Genomic DNA, 16,879 nt, shown 5'->3' on the forward strand with positions numbered 1-16,879 from the left:
CTAATCCTCACCCTAACCCTCACCCTAACACTAACCCTAACACTCACCCTAGCACTCACCCTAACACGAAACCTAACCCTTACTATAAACCTTACCCTCACCCTCACCCTCACACTCACCATAAGCCTAACCCTAACCCTAATACTAATCCTAAACCAAACCCTCACCATCACCCTCACCCTAACCCTAACACTAACCCCCACCTAACCCTAAACCTAATCCTAACCCTCAAATATACCTAACCCAAACCCTAACCATAACCCTCAACCTAAACCTAACCCTAATCCTCATCCTCACCCTAACTCTCACTGTCAACCCAATCCTCTCCCTAACCCTAATCCTCACCCACAACCTAACCCTCACCCTGACCCGAACCCTTATCCTCACCCTAAACCTCACCCTCAACCTAAACATCACCCTAAACCTAAACCTCACCCTAACCCTAACCCGAAAAATCACCCTAACCCTAACCCTCACCCTCACCCTCACCCTAAGCTTAAACCTAATGCTCACACTAATCCTAAACCTAAACCTCACCCTCACCCTAAAACTAACCGTAACCCTCACCCTAATCCTAACACTATCCCTCACCCTAACGCTAAACCTCACCCTAACCCTAACCCTCACCCTCACCCTTATCATCACACTAAGCCTACCCCTAAACCTAACACTAATTCTAAACCTAACCCTCAACCTCACCCTAACCCTAACATTAACCCTAACCCTCACCCTCATCATAAACCTTAACCTAACCCTAAACCTAAACATCACCTTAAACCTCACCCTAACCCTTACGCTAACCATAACCTCACCCTCAACCTAAACCTCACCCTAACCTTAACCTAACCCTAACCCTCACACTAATTCTAACCCTCACCTTAACCCTAACCCAACCCCTCACCCTAAACCTTACCCTATCCCTTACCCTAAACCTCACCTTAATCCTAACCGTAACCCTAACACTCACATTCACCCTAACCCTCACTTTCACCCTAACACTCACCCTAACCCTAAACCTCACCCAAACCCTCACCCTCACCCTATATATCAACCTAACCTGAAATCTCACCCTCACCCTAATCCTCACCCTAACCCTATCCCTAACCCTTACCTAACCGAAACCCTCACCCCACCCTCACAATAACCCTAACCCTATCCCTCAGCCTAACCCACAACCTAACCTTTAACCTCACTCTCGCCCTATAACTAACCATAACCCTAACCATTACCCTAAACCTCAACCTCACCCGAACCCGAACACTAACCCTTACCCTCGCCCTAAGCATAACATTAAAACTAAACCTAACCCTCACACAAACCCTAACCCTCACCCTAACTCTAACTCTAACACTAATCATAAGCCTAACCCTAACCCAAACCCTAAAACTAACCCTCATCTTCACCCTCACCCTCACCCTCAGCCTAAACCTAAAACTAACCCTAATCCTATTCCTAACCCTCACCCTCAAGCTCACCCTAAACCTAACCCTAGCCCTTACACTAACCCAAAACCTAACCCTAACCCTTACACTAACCTTCACACTAACCCTCATCCTAACTCTTAACCTCAACCTCACCCTAACCCTAACCCTAATCCTCACATTAATCCTAACCCTAACCCTAACCTTAACCCTCACCCTCACCCTAACCCTTAATCTAAATCTAAACCTAACCCTCACATTAACCCTCACACTAACCCTAACACTAAACCTAACCCTCACCTTCACCCTAACCCTCACCCTAATCCTTAACCTCACCCTAGCCCTAACACTAACCCTAAACCTGACGCTAACCCTCCCACTAACCCTAACCCTAACACAACCCAGCACCCTAACCCTCACTACATCCCTAAACCTAACCCTAAACCTCACACTAATCCTAAACGGAACCCTAACACTCACCCTCACCCTAACCCTCAGCCTCACCCTAACACCCTAATCCTAAACCACACCCACACGCTAATCATCACCCTCACCGAAAACTCACCTTCACCCAACCCCTCACCCTAACCCTAAACATCAACGTAACCCTAACACTCATTCTAACCCTAACCCTAACACTCACCCTAAGTCTAACCCTAACCCTAACCCTCATGCTATACCTAACCCTCACCCTCACGCTCACCCTAAATGTAACCCTAACCCTAACCCTCACCCTCACCCTCAGCCTAACCCTAACCTTTACCCTAACCCTTATACTAACCCTAACCCTTACCCTAAGACTCACCCTAAAACTCAACTTCACTCTCACCCTCACCCTCACCCTACCCCAACCCTAAACCTTAGCCTCACCCTTACCCTAACCCTCTCCGTTACCTTAAACCTAACCCGCACCCTCACCCTCACAATAACTCTAACCCTAACACTAACCCTCATGCTAACCCTCATCCTAAACCTAATGCTAACCCTAACCCTCAAACTAAACCTATCCCTCAACCTGACTCTAAGCCTACCCATCAACCTAAACCTCACCCTAACCTTAACCCTAACATTAACCCTAACCCTCACCCAAACCTGAAACCTAACCCTCACCCTAAACGTAACCCTCACCCTCACACTCACACTCACCCTAAGCCTAAACCTAACACTAACACTAATCCTAAACCTAACCCTCACCATCACCCTCACACTAAACCTAACCCTAACCCTAACACACACCCTCAACCTAACCCTAACACTAATCCTAACCCTCACCCTAACCCTAACCCTCACCTAACTCTAAACCTAACCCTCACACTCAAAGTAACCCTAACCCAAACCCTAACCCTAACCTTCACCCTAAACCTAACCCTAATCCTCACACTCACCCTAACTCTCACTGTCAACCTAACCCTCAACCTAGCCCTCACCCACAACCTAACCCTCACCATAAACCTCACCCTCACCCTCACACACACCCTCACCCTAAGCCTAAACCTAACCCTCACACTAATCCTAAACCTAACCCTCACCCTCACCCTGACCTTAAACATAACCCTCACCCTAATCCTAAACCTATCCCTCACCCTAACCCTAACCCTCACCCTAACCCTAACCCTCACCCTCACCCTTACCATCACCCTAAGCCTACCACTAAACCTAACACTAATTCTAAACCTAACCCTCACAGTCACATTCACCCTAACCCTCACCCTAACCCTAACCCTAACCCATAGCGTCATCCTAACCCTAAATCTCAACCTAGCCTTAACCCTAACCGTCACCCTCACAATAAAACTATCCCTCACCCTTACCCTAGCCCTACCCCTCAGCCTAAAGCTCACACGGATCCCAACCCTAACCCTAATCCTGACCCTATCTTTCAAACTCTTGCACACACTCACCCTAAACCTAACACTAACCCTAAACCTCACACTCACCCTCAGCCTAACCGTAACACTAACCCTAATCCTAACCCTAACCCTCAACCTCGCACTCACCCTAACCCTCACCCTAAACATTAAACTCACCTAAACCTCAACCTAAACCTAACCTGAACCCTAAACCTGATCCTCACTGTCAACTTAACCCTCACACTGACCCTAATCCAAACCCTACTCCTCACCCTCTCCCTAAAACTCTAGCACAAGCTCACCCTTATCCTAACACTAATCCTAACTCTCACATTCGCCCTCACCCTAACACTAACACTAACCATTACCCTCAACTTCACCCTAACCCTAATCCTAACCCTAAGCCTAACCCTCACACTAAACCTAAACCTAAACGTCACCCTCACCCTAACCCTTAACTGAACGCTAAAGCTAACCCTCACCCTAACCCTCATCCTAACCGTAAACCTAACCCTCACCCTCACCCTAACACTCAACCTAAACCTTAACCTCACCCTAACCCTAACCCTAACCCTAACCCTCAAAATAACCCTAACCCTCACACTAACCCTAACCCAACCCAACACCCTAACCCTCACCCTAACCCTAACCCTAAACATAACCCTAACATTCACACTCACCCTAACCCTCACAGTCAGCCTAACACTCACCCTAACCATAACCCTCACCTACATGCTAACCCGAACCCGAAACTGAACCCTCACCCTCACCCAAACCCTCACACTTACAGTCACAGTGACCTTCATACTAATCCTCACCCTCGCCCTAAACATAAACTTAACCCTAACCCTCACACTAACATTAAACCTAAACCTAAACCTCACCCTCACCCTCAACTTCAACCTAAGCCTAATCCTAACCCTAACATTAATCCTAATCCAAACAATAACCCTCAACCTCACCCTAACTCTAACCCTAACCCTAAACCTAACCCTAACTCTCATGCTAACCCTCACCCTAAACCTCATCCTATTCCTTACCCTCACCCTAACCCTAAACCAAACACTAACCCTAACCCTCACCATAACCCTAACACTAACCCTCACCCAACCCCTCACCCTATTCCTAACCCTAACCCTCACACTCACGCTAAATCTCACCCCAAAACTTACCATCACCCTAACCCTCACCCTAACCCAAACCCTAAGCCTAACTCTAAGTCTCACCCTCACGCTAAAGCTAACTCTCACCCAAACATCCCCCTAACGCTAACCCTAACACTAAGCCTAACCCTGACCGTCACCCTAACCTTCACCCTAACCCTAATCATAACATTAACCCTAAACCTCAAACTAAACCTAAACCTAACCCTAACCCTCAACCAAATCATCACCCTAACCCTAACCCTTACCCTCATCCTAACACTAACCCTAAACATAACCCTCACCCCCACCTTAAACTTAACCCTAAACCTAACCCAATCACTCACCTTAACCTTCACCCTATGCCTAAACCTAACACTTACCCTCACGCTATCACTAAACGTAACCCTAACACTTAACCTCACACTAACCCTCAACGTCACCCTAACACTCACCCTAACACTAACCCTCACCCACATCCTAACCCTCACCCTCACCGAAACCTCACACTCACACAAACCCCACCCTAACCCTAACCCTCACACTAACCCTAACCCTCACCCTAACCCTAACCCTTACCCTCACCGTAACCCTAATATTAACACTAACCCTAAAACTCACACTAAAAGCAATCCTCACATTCACCCTAACCCTAACCCTCAGCCTAACCCTCAACCTAAGATTAACCCTCACCTTAAACCTAACCATAACCCTAACCCTCACCCTCAATCTAAACCTCAACCTAACCCTTACCCTCAACCTAACCCTAAATCGAACCCTAACCCTACCCCCAACAATAACCCTAACACTCACCCCAAAGCTAACCCTTACTCTCACCATAACCCTAACAATAAACCTAACCCTAAACCTCGCACTAATCCTAACACTCACCCTAACCCTAACCCTAACACTAACCCTAACCCTCACCATAACCCTAACACTAAACCTCAACCAACCCCACACCTTAAACCTAACCCTAACCCACACCCTCACCCTAACTCTCACCCTAAACCTTACCCTCACACTAACCCTCAGCCTAACTTTAACCTAAACTCTAAACCTAAGCCTCACCCACAAACTAACCCTAACCCTATCCCTAAACCTCACGCTCATTCTAACCCTCACACTATCAATCAACCTCACCCTAAACCTAACCCTAACCCTCATGCTCACCGTAAACCTCACCCTCTCCATTACACACAAACTCACCCTAACCCTAATCCTAACCCTAACCCTCACCCTAACCCTAACTCTAACCCCCAACCTCACCCTAGCCCTTAACCTAACCCTAAACCTAACCCTCAACCTAACCCTAACGCTAACACTAACCCTCACCCTACCCCTTAAACCCACCCTAAACCTAACCCTCTCACTAAACCTAACCCAACCCCACACCCTAACCCTCACCCTAACCCAAAAGCTAACCCTAACCATCACACTCACCCTAACTCTTACGCTAACCTATAACCTCACCCTAAACGTAACCCTAACACTAACCCTCACCCTAACCCTAACCCAACCCCACACCATAACCCTCACCCGATCCCTAAACCTAAACCTAACCCTCAACCTAACCCTAAACGTAACCCTAACACTCACCCTCACCCAAACCCTCACCGTCACCCTAACACTCACCCTAACCCTAACCCTCGCCCACACACTAACCCTCACCCTCACCAGAATCCTCAATCTCATGCAAATCCTCATCCTCACCCTATACATCAACCTAACCCTAACCCTCACCCTAACCCTAAACCTAACCCTCACCTTAACCCTAAACCTCACCCTAACCCTCAGCCTCACCCTAATCCTCACCCTAAACCGGACCCTCACGTTAACCCTCGCCCTAACTTTAACCCTAACCATAATACTCACCTTAACAATAACCCAAAACCTCACCCTGACCCTCACTCTAAAACTTACCCTAACCCTAAGCCTCACCCTAAATTTAACCCTAACCCTAACCCTCACCAAACCCTTCACCAGAATCCTAACCCTAACCCTGAGCCTAATCCTCACCATCACCCTAACCCTCACCATAACATTAACCCTTACCCTAAACCTAATACCTCACCCTAAACATCACCCTCACCCTAATCCTCACGCTAACCCAAACCTTAACCATTACCGAACCGAAACCCTCACAGTAATTCTCACCATAAACCTAACCCTTCCCCTCAGCCTAACCTCAACCTAACCCTAAACCTCACCCTCACCCTATTCCTAACCCTAACCCCAACCCTTACACTAAACCTCATCTTCACCCGAACCCTCACCCTAAACGTTACACTCACCCTAACCCTAACATTAACCCTAACCGTAACACTCACACTAACCCTAACCCTTAACCTAACCCTAACCCTAACACAAATCCTAACCATCACCCTAAAATTAAACCTAACCCTAACCCTCACTGTACACCTCACCCTAAACCTAACGCTAACCTTCACCCTCACCCTAAACCTCACCCTAAATCTTACCCTCACCCTAACCCTCACCCTAACCCTTACCCTAACCCTCACACTAACCCTGACCCTAACCCTAAAATTAACTCTAACCCTATCACTCACACTAAACCTAACAATCACCATAACCCTAACCCTAACAATAAGCCTAACCCTCACAATAACCCTAACTCTAACCCTCACCCTAACCCTCACAATAAACGCTACCCTAACACTCACCCTAAGCCTCACCCTAACCATAAGCCTCACCCTAACCCTAACACTAACACTAAGTGTAACCCTGACCGTCACCCTAACCCTCAACCTAACTCTAACCCTAACATTAACCCTAACCCTCAACCTAACCCTCACCCTAAACCTAATCCTAACCCTAACCCTAACCCTTACCCTCAGCCTAACCCTCATCTTAACCCTAATGCTAAACCTAACCGTCACCCTCACACTCACCTCAACCTAACCCTCAGAGTAAACCTTACCCTCACGTAACACTCACCATAAATCTAAGCCTAACGCTAACACTTACCCTAAACCTCACCCTAACCCTAATACTCACCCACACCCTCACCATAACCATTACCCTCACCCTCACCCTCACCCCCACCCTAATCCTAACACTCACCCACACCCTCATCCTAACCCTCACCATAACCATTAGCCTCACCGTCACCCTAACCCTAACCCTAACCCTAACTCTCACCCTAACCCTAACCCTCACACTCACACTCACCCTAACCCTCAATCTAACCCTTACCCTCACCTAACCCTCACCGTAAACCTATGCCTAACACTAACCCTAACCCTCACCGTCACCCTAACCCTCACCCTAACACTGACATTAACCCTAACCCTCAACCTAAACCTCACCCTAAACCTAAACCTAACCCTAACCCTCACCCTAAACGTCACCATAAACCTAACCCTAACCCTCACCCTAACCCTAACCCTAACAGTAAGTGTAACCCTGACCATCACCCTAAACCTCAACCTAACTCTAACCCTAACATTAACCCTAACCCTCAACCTAACCCTCACCCTAAACCTAATCCTAACCCCAACCCTCAACCTAAACATCACCCTCAACCTAATCGTCACCCTAACCCTAACCCTAACCCTAACACTGACATTAACCCTAACCCTCAAAATAACCCTCACCCTAAACCTAATCCTAACCCTAACCCTCAACCTAATCCTCACCCTCACCCTAAACATCACCCTAACCCTCACCCTAACCCTAACACTGACATTAACCCTAACCCTCAACCTAACCCTCACCCTAAACCTAACCCTAACCCTAACCCACACCCTAACCCTAACCCTAACACTAAGTGTAACCCTGACCATCAACCTAACCCTCAACCTAACTCTAACCCTAACATTAACCCTAACCCTCAACCTAACCCTCACGCTAAACCTAATCCTAAACCTAACCCTCAACCTAACCGTCACCTTCACCCTAACACTAACCCTCACCCTCACCCTAACCCTCACCCTAATCATTACCCTCACCCTCACCCTAACACTAACCCTAATCCTAACCCTAACCCACACGCTCACCCTCACCCTAACCCTAACCCTAACCCTTACCCTCACCTTAACCCTCATCCTAACCCTAATGTTAACCCTAACCCTCATCCTAACCCTAACCCTCACCTTAACATTAACCCTAACCCTCACCCCACCACTCACAATAAACCTATCCCTCACCCTAAACCTAATCCTAACCCTCAGCTTAACCCTCACCCACGACCATAACCCTAACCCTAATCCTCACCCTATCCCTAACCCTCACCCTAAATCTCCCCCTAAACCTAACCCTAACCCTAAACTTCACCCTCCCACTCAGCCTAAACCTAACCCTAAAACTAATCCTAACCCTAACCATCAATCTAACACTTACCCTCACTTAACACTCACCCTAAACCTAGGCCTAACCCTAACCCTTACCCTAACCCTCAGCCTAACCCTAACACTCACCCACACCCTCACCCTAACCCTCACCATAACCATCAGCCCCACCCTCACCCTAACCCTAACCCTAACCCTAACTCTCACCCTAACCCTAACCCTAACCCTCACACTCACACTCACCCTAACCCTCACTCTAACCCTTACCCTCACCTAACCCTCACCCTAAAGTAAGCCTAACCCTAACCGTCACCATTACCCTAAACCTCACCCTAACACTAAAACTGACATTAACCCTAACCCTCAACCTAACCCTCACCCTAAACCTAACCCTAACCCTAAGCCTCACCCTAATCCTCACCAAAACGCTAACCCTAACGCTCACACTCAGCCTCACCCTTAACATAACCCTAAACATAACCCTCACCCTAAACCTCACAATAATACTTACTCTAACCCTAACCCTCACCCTTACACTAACCCTCATCCTAAACCTTGACCTCAACCTAACCCTAACCCTAACCCTCACACTAACCCTAACCCTCACCTTAACCTAAACCCAAAACCTCACCCTAACTATCACACTATCCCTAAACCTAACCCTAACCGCACCCTAACCCTAACCGTAACCGTAACACGCACACTCACCCTAACCCTCACCATCACCCTAACACTCACCCTAACCCTAACTCTCACACAAACCCTCACCCTCACCCTGTACATCAACCTAAGCCTAACCCTCACCCTAAACCTAAACCTCATACTCATCTTCACATTAACCCTAAACCTTACCCCAACCCTCAGCCTAACCCTCAACCTAACCCTCAACCTCAACCTAACCCAATAACCAACAAAAAACCTACCTCTTACCCTAAACCTCAACCTCACACGAACCCTAACCCTAACCCTAACCTTAACCCTAATCCTAAACCCTCACCAAACCCCTCAACCGAACACTAACCCTAACCCTCACACTCACCCTAACCCTCACACTAAAACTTAAACTCACCCTGACCGTAAAACTAACCCTAACCCTAACCCTCACCCTAAACCTAAGCCTAACGCTAATGCTTACCATAACCCTCACCCTAACCCTAACACTCACCCACAACCTCACCCTAACCCTCACCATAACCACTACCCTCACCTCAACCTCACCCTCACACTTGCTCTAACACTCACCCACACCCTCACCATAACCCTCACCATAACCATTACCCTCACCCTCACCCTAACCTTAACCCTAACCTTAAATTTCACCCTAACCCTAACCCTAAACCTCACACTCACACTCACACTAACCCTCACCGTCACCCTAACCCACACCCTAACCCTAACACTGACATTATCCCTAAACCTCAACCTAACCCACACCCTAAACCTAACCCTAACCCTAACCCTCACCCTAAACCTCAACATAACCCTAACCCTAACCCTCACCCTCTCCCTAACCCTTAAACTAGGCCTAAACCTAACTATCACCCTAAACATTACCCTAATACTTACTCTAACCCTAACCCTCACACTAACCCTAACCCTCACATTAACCTAAACCCAAACCCTCACCCTAAACCTCACCCTATCCCTAACCCTAACCCTAACCCTCACACTAACCCTAACTGTAACCCTAACACGCACACTCACCCTAAACCTCACCATCACCATAACACTCACCCTAACCCTAACTCTCACCCAAACCCTCACCCTCACTGTATATATCAACCTAAACCTAACCCTCACCCTAACCCTAACCCTAAATCTCACCCTCACCATAATCGTAACCATAACCCTAACCCTAAAACTTAGCTTACCAAAACCCTCATCCTCAACTTCACATTAACCCTAATCCTAACCCTAACACTCAGCCTAACTCTCAACCTAACCCTAAACCTCAACCTCACCCAATAACTAACCCTAACCCTACCCCTTACCCTAAACCTCAACCTCAAACGAACCCGAACCCTAAACCTTACCTGCACCCTAACACTAACATTAACCCTAACACTAACCCTGACACAAACCCTAAACCTCACCCTAACCCCAACCCTCACCCTAACACTAACCCCCACCCTCACCCTAACCCTCACCCACACACTAACCCTCACCCTCACCAGAATCCTCACCCTCACCATAACCCTAACACTAACCCTCATCCAACCCTTCACCCTAATTCAAAACCTAACCCTGGCTCTCACACTAATCCTCACCCTAAACCTTACCCTCAGCCTAACCCTCACTCTAACCCTAACCTCACACTCCCACTCACGCTAACCCTCCCTCTAACACTTACCCTCACCTAACCCTCACCCTAAACCTAACCCTAATCCTAACCCTAACCCTCACCCTCACCTTCACCCTAACTCTAACCTTAACCAACCCTTACCCTCACCCTAATCCTATCCCTAAACCTAAACTTTACTCTAACCCTCATTCTCACCTGAAACCTAACCCTAACCCTAAAGCTCACCTTAATCCTCACCCGAACACTAACGCTAACCCTAACCCTCACCCTCACCCTAAACCTCACCCTAACCCTTATCCTCACAATAACCCTGACGCTAACCCTAACCCTAAACTTCACACTAATCCTAACCCTAACAATAACACTAACCCAAAAATTTCCACCTAACACTCACCCTATCCCTAAACCTAACCCAAACACTCACCCGATCTGTAACCATAATCCTAAACCTCACGCTCACCCTAACCCTCACCATCACCCTAAACATCACCCTAAACATAACCCTCAATCTCACCATAAAAATCACCCTCAACCAAACCCTCACCCTGACCCGAAACATCAACCTAAACAAAACCCTCACCGTAACCCTAACCCTAACCCTCACCGTACAACTAACCCTAACCTCACCCTCACCCTCTTCCTAAGCCTAACGCTCACCGTAACCCTAACCCTAACCCTAACGCTCACCCTCATCCTAACCATAACCCTAACACTCAACCTCACACTAACCCTCACCCTAACCCTAAAGCTAACACTCAACCTCACCCTCACCCTCACCCTAACCCTAAACCTAACTCTCACCCTCACCCTAACACTCACCATCACCCTAACTCTGAACATAACCCTAAACCTCACCCTAAACCTAAACTTCACCCTCACCCTCAACCTCACCCTAAGCCTAACCCTCACCGTAAACCTAACCGTAACCCTAAAATTCACCCTAACCCTAACCCTAACCCTAACACTCAACCTAATCCTACCCTCACCCTAACCCTAACCCTAACCCTCAACCTCACCATCAGAATCACCCTAAACCTAACACTCACCTTAACTCTCATCCTCACCCTAACCCTATCCCTTACCCTCACCCTCACCCTAACCCAAAACCTAACCTTTAACCTCACCCTAAGCCTAACCCTAAGTCTAAACCTAAACCTCACCCTCACCCTAAGCATAACCCTGAATCTCTCTCTCACCCTTACCCTCAGCTTAACACAAACCCTAACACTAAACCTCACCCTCAGCCTCACCCTAAACCTAACCCTAAACCTAAGCCTCACCCGAACTCTCATCATAACCCTAAACCTAAAACTAACCCTCACCCTCACCCTAACCCTCTCTCTAACCCTAACCCTACATCTCAGCCTCACCCTAACCCTAACCCTCACCCTAACAATTACACTAAACCTCACACTCACCCTAACACTCACCCTCAATGTAACCATCACCCTAAACCTCACCCTAAAACTTAACCTCACTGAAACCCTAACCTTAACCCTAACCCTAACCCTCACCCTCACCCTAACCCTACCCCCCACCCTATCCCTCAACCTAACCCTCAACCTAAACCTAACCCTAACCCTAACCCCCACCAGAACCCTAGCACTAACCCTCAATCTCACCCTCATCCTGACCCTAACCCTAACCATACCCCTCAACCTAACCCTAATCCTAACCCTAACCCTAACCCTAACACTCACCCTAACACTAACCCAAACCCTAAACCTCACCCTCAACCTCACCCTCAACCTAACCCAAACCCTAACCCTAATCCTAAACCTAAACTTCACCCTCACCCTAATTCTAACCTTAATCCTAAACCTAAACCTCACCCTAACCCTAACACTCACCCTAAACTTCACCCTCACCATAATCCTCACCCTAACCCTAACACTAATGCTTAGTCTAACCCTCACCCTCACCCTCAGTCTAACCCTAACCCTAACCCTAAACCTAACCCTTACCCTCACCCTCAACTTCACCGTAACTCTAAATCTAACCCAAACCTAACCCTCACCCTAATCCTATCCCTAACCCTACATTTTACACTTACCCTCATTCTCACCTGAAACCTAAACCTAAACCTAACCCTCACCCTAACACTAACGCTAACCCTATAGCTCACCCTCACCCTAAACCTCACCCTAGACCTTATCCTCACCCTAACCCTGACCCTAACCCTAACCCTAACCTTTACACTAATGCTAACCCTAACCCTAACCCTAACCCTACATTTCACCCTAACCCTTATCCTAACCCTAAACCTAACCCAAACCCTCACCCTAACTCTAATCCTATCTCTAACCCTCACCGTCACCCTAAATCTCATCCTATGCCTCACCCTAACCCTAAACCTAACCCTCACCCTCTCCCCAATACTTAACCTAACGCTCTCTCTCACCCTCAACCTCAGCCTAACACCAACAACAACCCTAGCCCTTACCCCCACCATCACCCTCACCCTAACCCTAAAAATCACCCTAACCCTCACCCTCACCCTCACCCTAACCCTAACCCTAAACCTGAAACTCACATCATGCCTAACCCTAAACCTAGTCCTCACCCTAACCCTAATGTTAACCCGAACCCTAACCCTCACACTAACCCTAAACCTCACCCTAACCCTAACCCTCATCCTCTCCCTATCCCTAAACCTAAACCTAAAACTCACACCATCCCTAACCCTAACACTTACCCACACCCTAACCGTTACTCTAACCCTAACCCTAACCCTCACACTGAAGCTAATCATCACCCTAACCTTAACCCTAAGCCTAACCTTAACACTAACCCCCACCCTCAACCTTACCCTCAGCCTAACCCTAACCCTAATCCTAATCCTAACCCTAACCCTCACCCTCATGCTCACCCTAAACTTAACCCTAACCCTATCCCTCACATAACTCTAAAGATAACAATAACCCTACCCCTAACCCTAATCCTAAACCTCACTCTAACCCTAAACATAACCCTCACACGAACCTTAACCCTAACACTAACCCTCTCCCTAATCCAACCCTAATCCTCACCCTCACCCTAACCCTAACCCTAACCCTCACACTAAACCTGTCCCTCACCCTAACCCTAATCCTCACCCTAAAACTTACCCTCACCCTTACCCTTACCCTCACACTAACCCTAACCCTCAACCTAAACCCAACCCTCAACATCAACCTCACCCTCAGCCTAAGCCTAACCCTCACTTTAATCCTAACCCTAACCCTCACCCTCACCCTCACCCTAACCCTCAACCTAACCCGCACCCTCACCATAACACTAACCCTACCCCTACCCCTCACCCTAGCCCTAACGCTCACCCTAAAAACCCTAACCCTCACCCTCACCCTTACCCTCAACCTAAAACTAATCTTAACCATAACCCTCACCCTAACCCTCACCATAACCCTAATAATAACGTTAACACTCACCCTCACCCTAACCCTCACCCAAACCCTTAACCTCACCCTAACCCTAAGCCTAACCCTAACCCTTACACTAAACCTACCCCTCACCCTAACACAAAATCGAACCCTACCCCTAACCCTCACACTAAACCTCATCCTCAATCTAACCCTAACCCTACCCCTGAGCCTAACACTCACACTAACCCTAACCCTAATCCTACACCTCACGCTATCCCTAATGCTAACCCAAAAACTCACCCTCACCCTAACCCTCAACCGAACACTTACCCTTACCCTAACCCTAACCCTAAACCTCACACTGAACCTAACCCTCACCCTAACCATAATTCTACCACTCTCACCCTCACCCTAACCCTAACTCTAACCCTCACCCTATCCCTAACTCTAACCCTGACTCTAACCCTCACCCTAACACTTACCTGACCCTATCCCTTACCCTAACCCTAACCCTAACCCTAACTCACCCTCAACCTAACGCTACCCCTCATGCTAACCCTCAACCTATTCCTAAACCTAACCCTAACCCTCACCCTAACCCTCACCCTAACCCTAAACCTAACCCTAACCCTCACCCTAACCCTAACCCTAACCCTAAACTTAACCCTCACCCTCACCCTCACCCTAATCCTCACCCTCAAGCTAATCCTTTGGCTAACCCTAAACCTAACCCTTACTTAACCGAAACCCTCACACTCACCCTCACATTGACCCTAACCCTGACCCGAACCCTACCCCTCAGCCTAACCCTCACCCTAACCCTAACCCTCAACCTCAACCTGACCTTAAACCTTAGCCTAAAACTCATCCTTACCCTAAACCTCACCCTAACCCTTACCCTCACCCTAACCCTTACCCTAACACTAAACCTTACCCTAACACTAAACCTACCCCTCACCCAAAGCCTAACGCTAACCCTAACCCTCACCCTAACCCTAACCCTAACCCTCATCCTCACCCTAACCCTTACCCTCACCCAAACCCTCACCCTCACGCTAATCCTCACTCTCACCCAAAACATCTCGCTAAAGCTAACCCTCACCCTAACCCTAACCCTAACCCTCACACTAACACTAATCCTCCCTCTAACCCTCAAACTCAACCTAATCGTCCCCATAACCATAACCCTAACCCTTATCTATCCCAAATCCTCACCCTCACCCTAACCCTCCCACTCAACATAGCCCTCACCCTAACCCTAACCCTAACCCTAACCCTGACCCTCATACTCAACCTCACTCTCAGCCTACACCTAACCCTAAACTTGAACCTAAACCTAAACTTCACCCTCACCCTCACCTTCACCCTAACCCTAACCATAACCCTAACCCTCACCCTAACCCTAACCAGCACCCTAAACCTAATCCTAACCCTAACCCTAAACCTAACCCTCACCCTACCCCTCAACCTAACCTTAAGCCTAACCCTAATCTTCACCCTAAAATTAACCTCACCCCGACCCTTACCCTCATCCTAATCGTAACCCTAAACCTAACCCTCACACTAACCCTAAGCCTCACCCTAAACCTAACCTTACCACTAACCCTACCCCTCATACTAAACCTAACCTTAACCCAAATACTCACCCTAACCCTCAACCTAACCAAAACCCTCACCCTCAACATAACCCTCACCATCTTGGTAACCTTCACCCTAACCTTAAACCTCACCCTCAGCCTAACCATCACCCTCACCCTAGCCCTCACCCTTATCCTAACCATTACTCTAACCCTACACCTCACCCTACCCCTCACCCTCAACCTAAACCTTACCCTCACCCTAACCCTAACCCTAACTTTTAACATCACCCTAACAATCACCCTAACCCTAACCCTTACCTTCATCCTAAACCTCCACCTAACCCTTACCCTCTAGCTAACCCTAACCCTTACCCTAACCCTCACCCTTACCCTAAACCTTACCGTCACCCTAACCCTAACCCTACCCTTCACCTTAACACTCATCCTATCCCTACTGCTCAGCCTAACACTCACCCTAACCCTATTCTTCACCCTCAACCTCACCCTAAACCTTACCCTAAACCTTACCCTAACCCTCACCCTAAAACTTATCCTCACCATAACCCTTACCTTCACACTAACCCTAAACCTAAAGCTCACCCTACACCTCACTCAAACCCTAACCCTAAACCTAACCTGCACCCTAACCTTCACCCACACCCTTACCCTCATCCTCACCCTCATCTTAATTCGAACCCAGAAGCTAACACTAACCCTGATGCTCACCCTCACCCTAACTGTAACTCTCAACCTAATCCTAACCCTCGCCCTAAACATAACTTTGACCCTCACCCTCACCCTAACTCTAAACCTCACCCTAAACCTCAACCTAACCCTAAGTCTAACCCTAACCTTCAACCTCACCCGAACCCTAACCTTAACCCTCAACATAACCCTAAAGCTAACCCTCAC

The sequence above is a fragment of the Dipodomys merriami genome, unplaced genomic scaffold (assembly GCF_024711535.1).
Source record: "Dipodomys merriami isolate MVZ:Mamm:240054 unplaced genomic scaffold, mDipMer1.0.p SCAF_43, whole genome shotgun sequence".
Lineage (NCBI taxonomy): Eukaryota > Metazoa > Chordata > Mammalia > Rodentia > Heteromyidae > Dipodomys > Dipodomys merriami.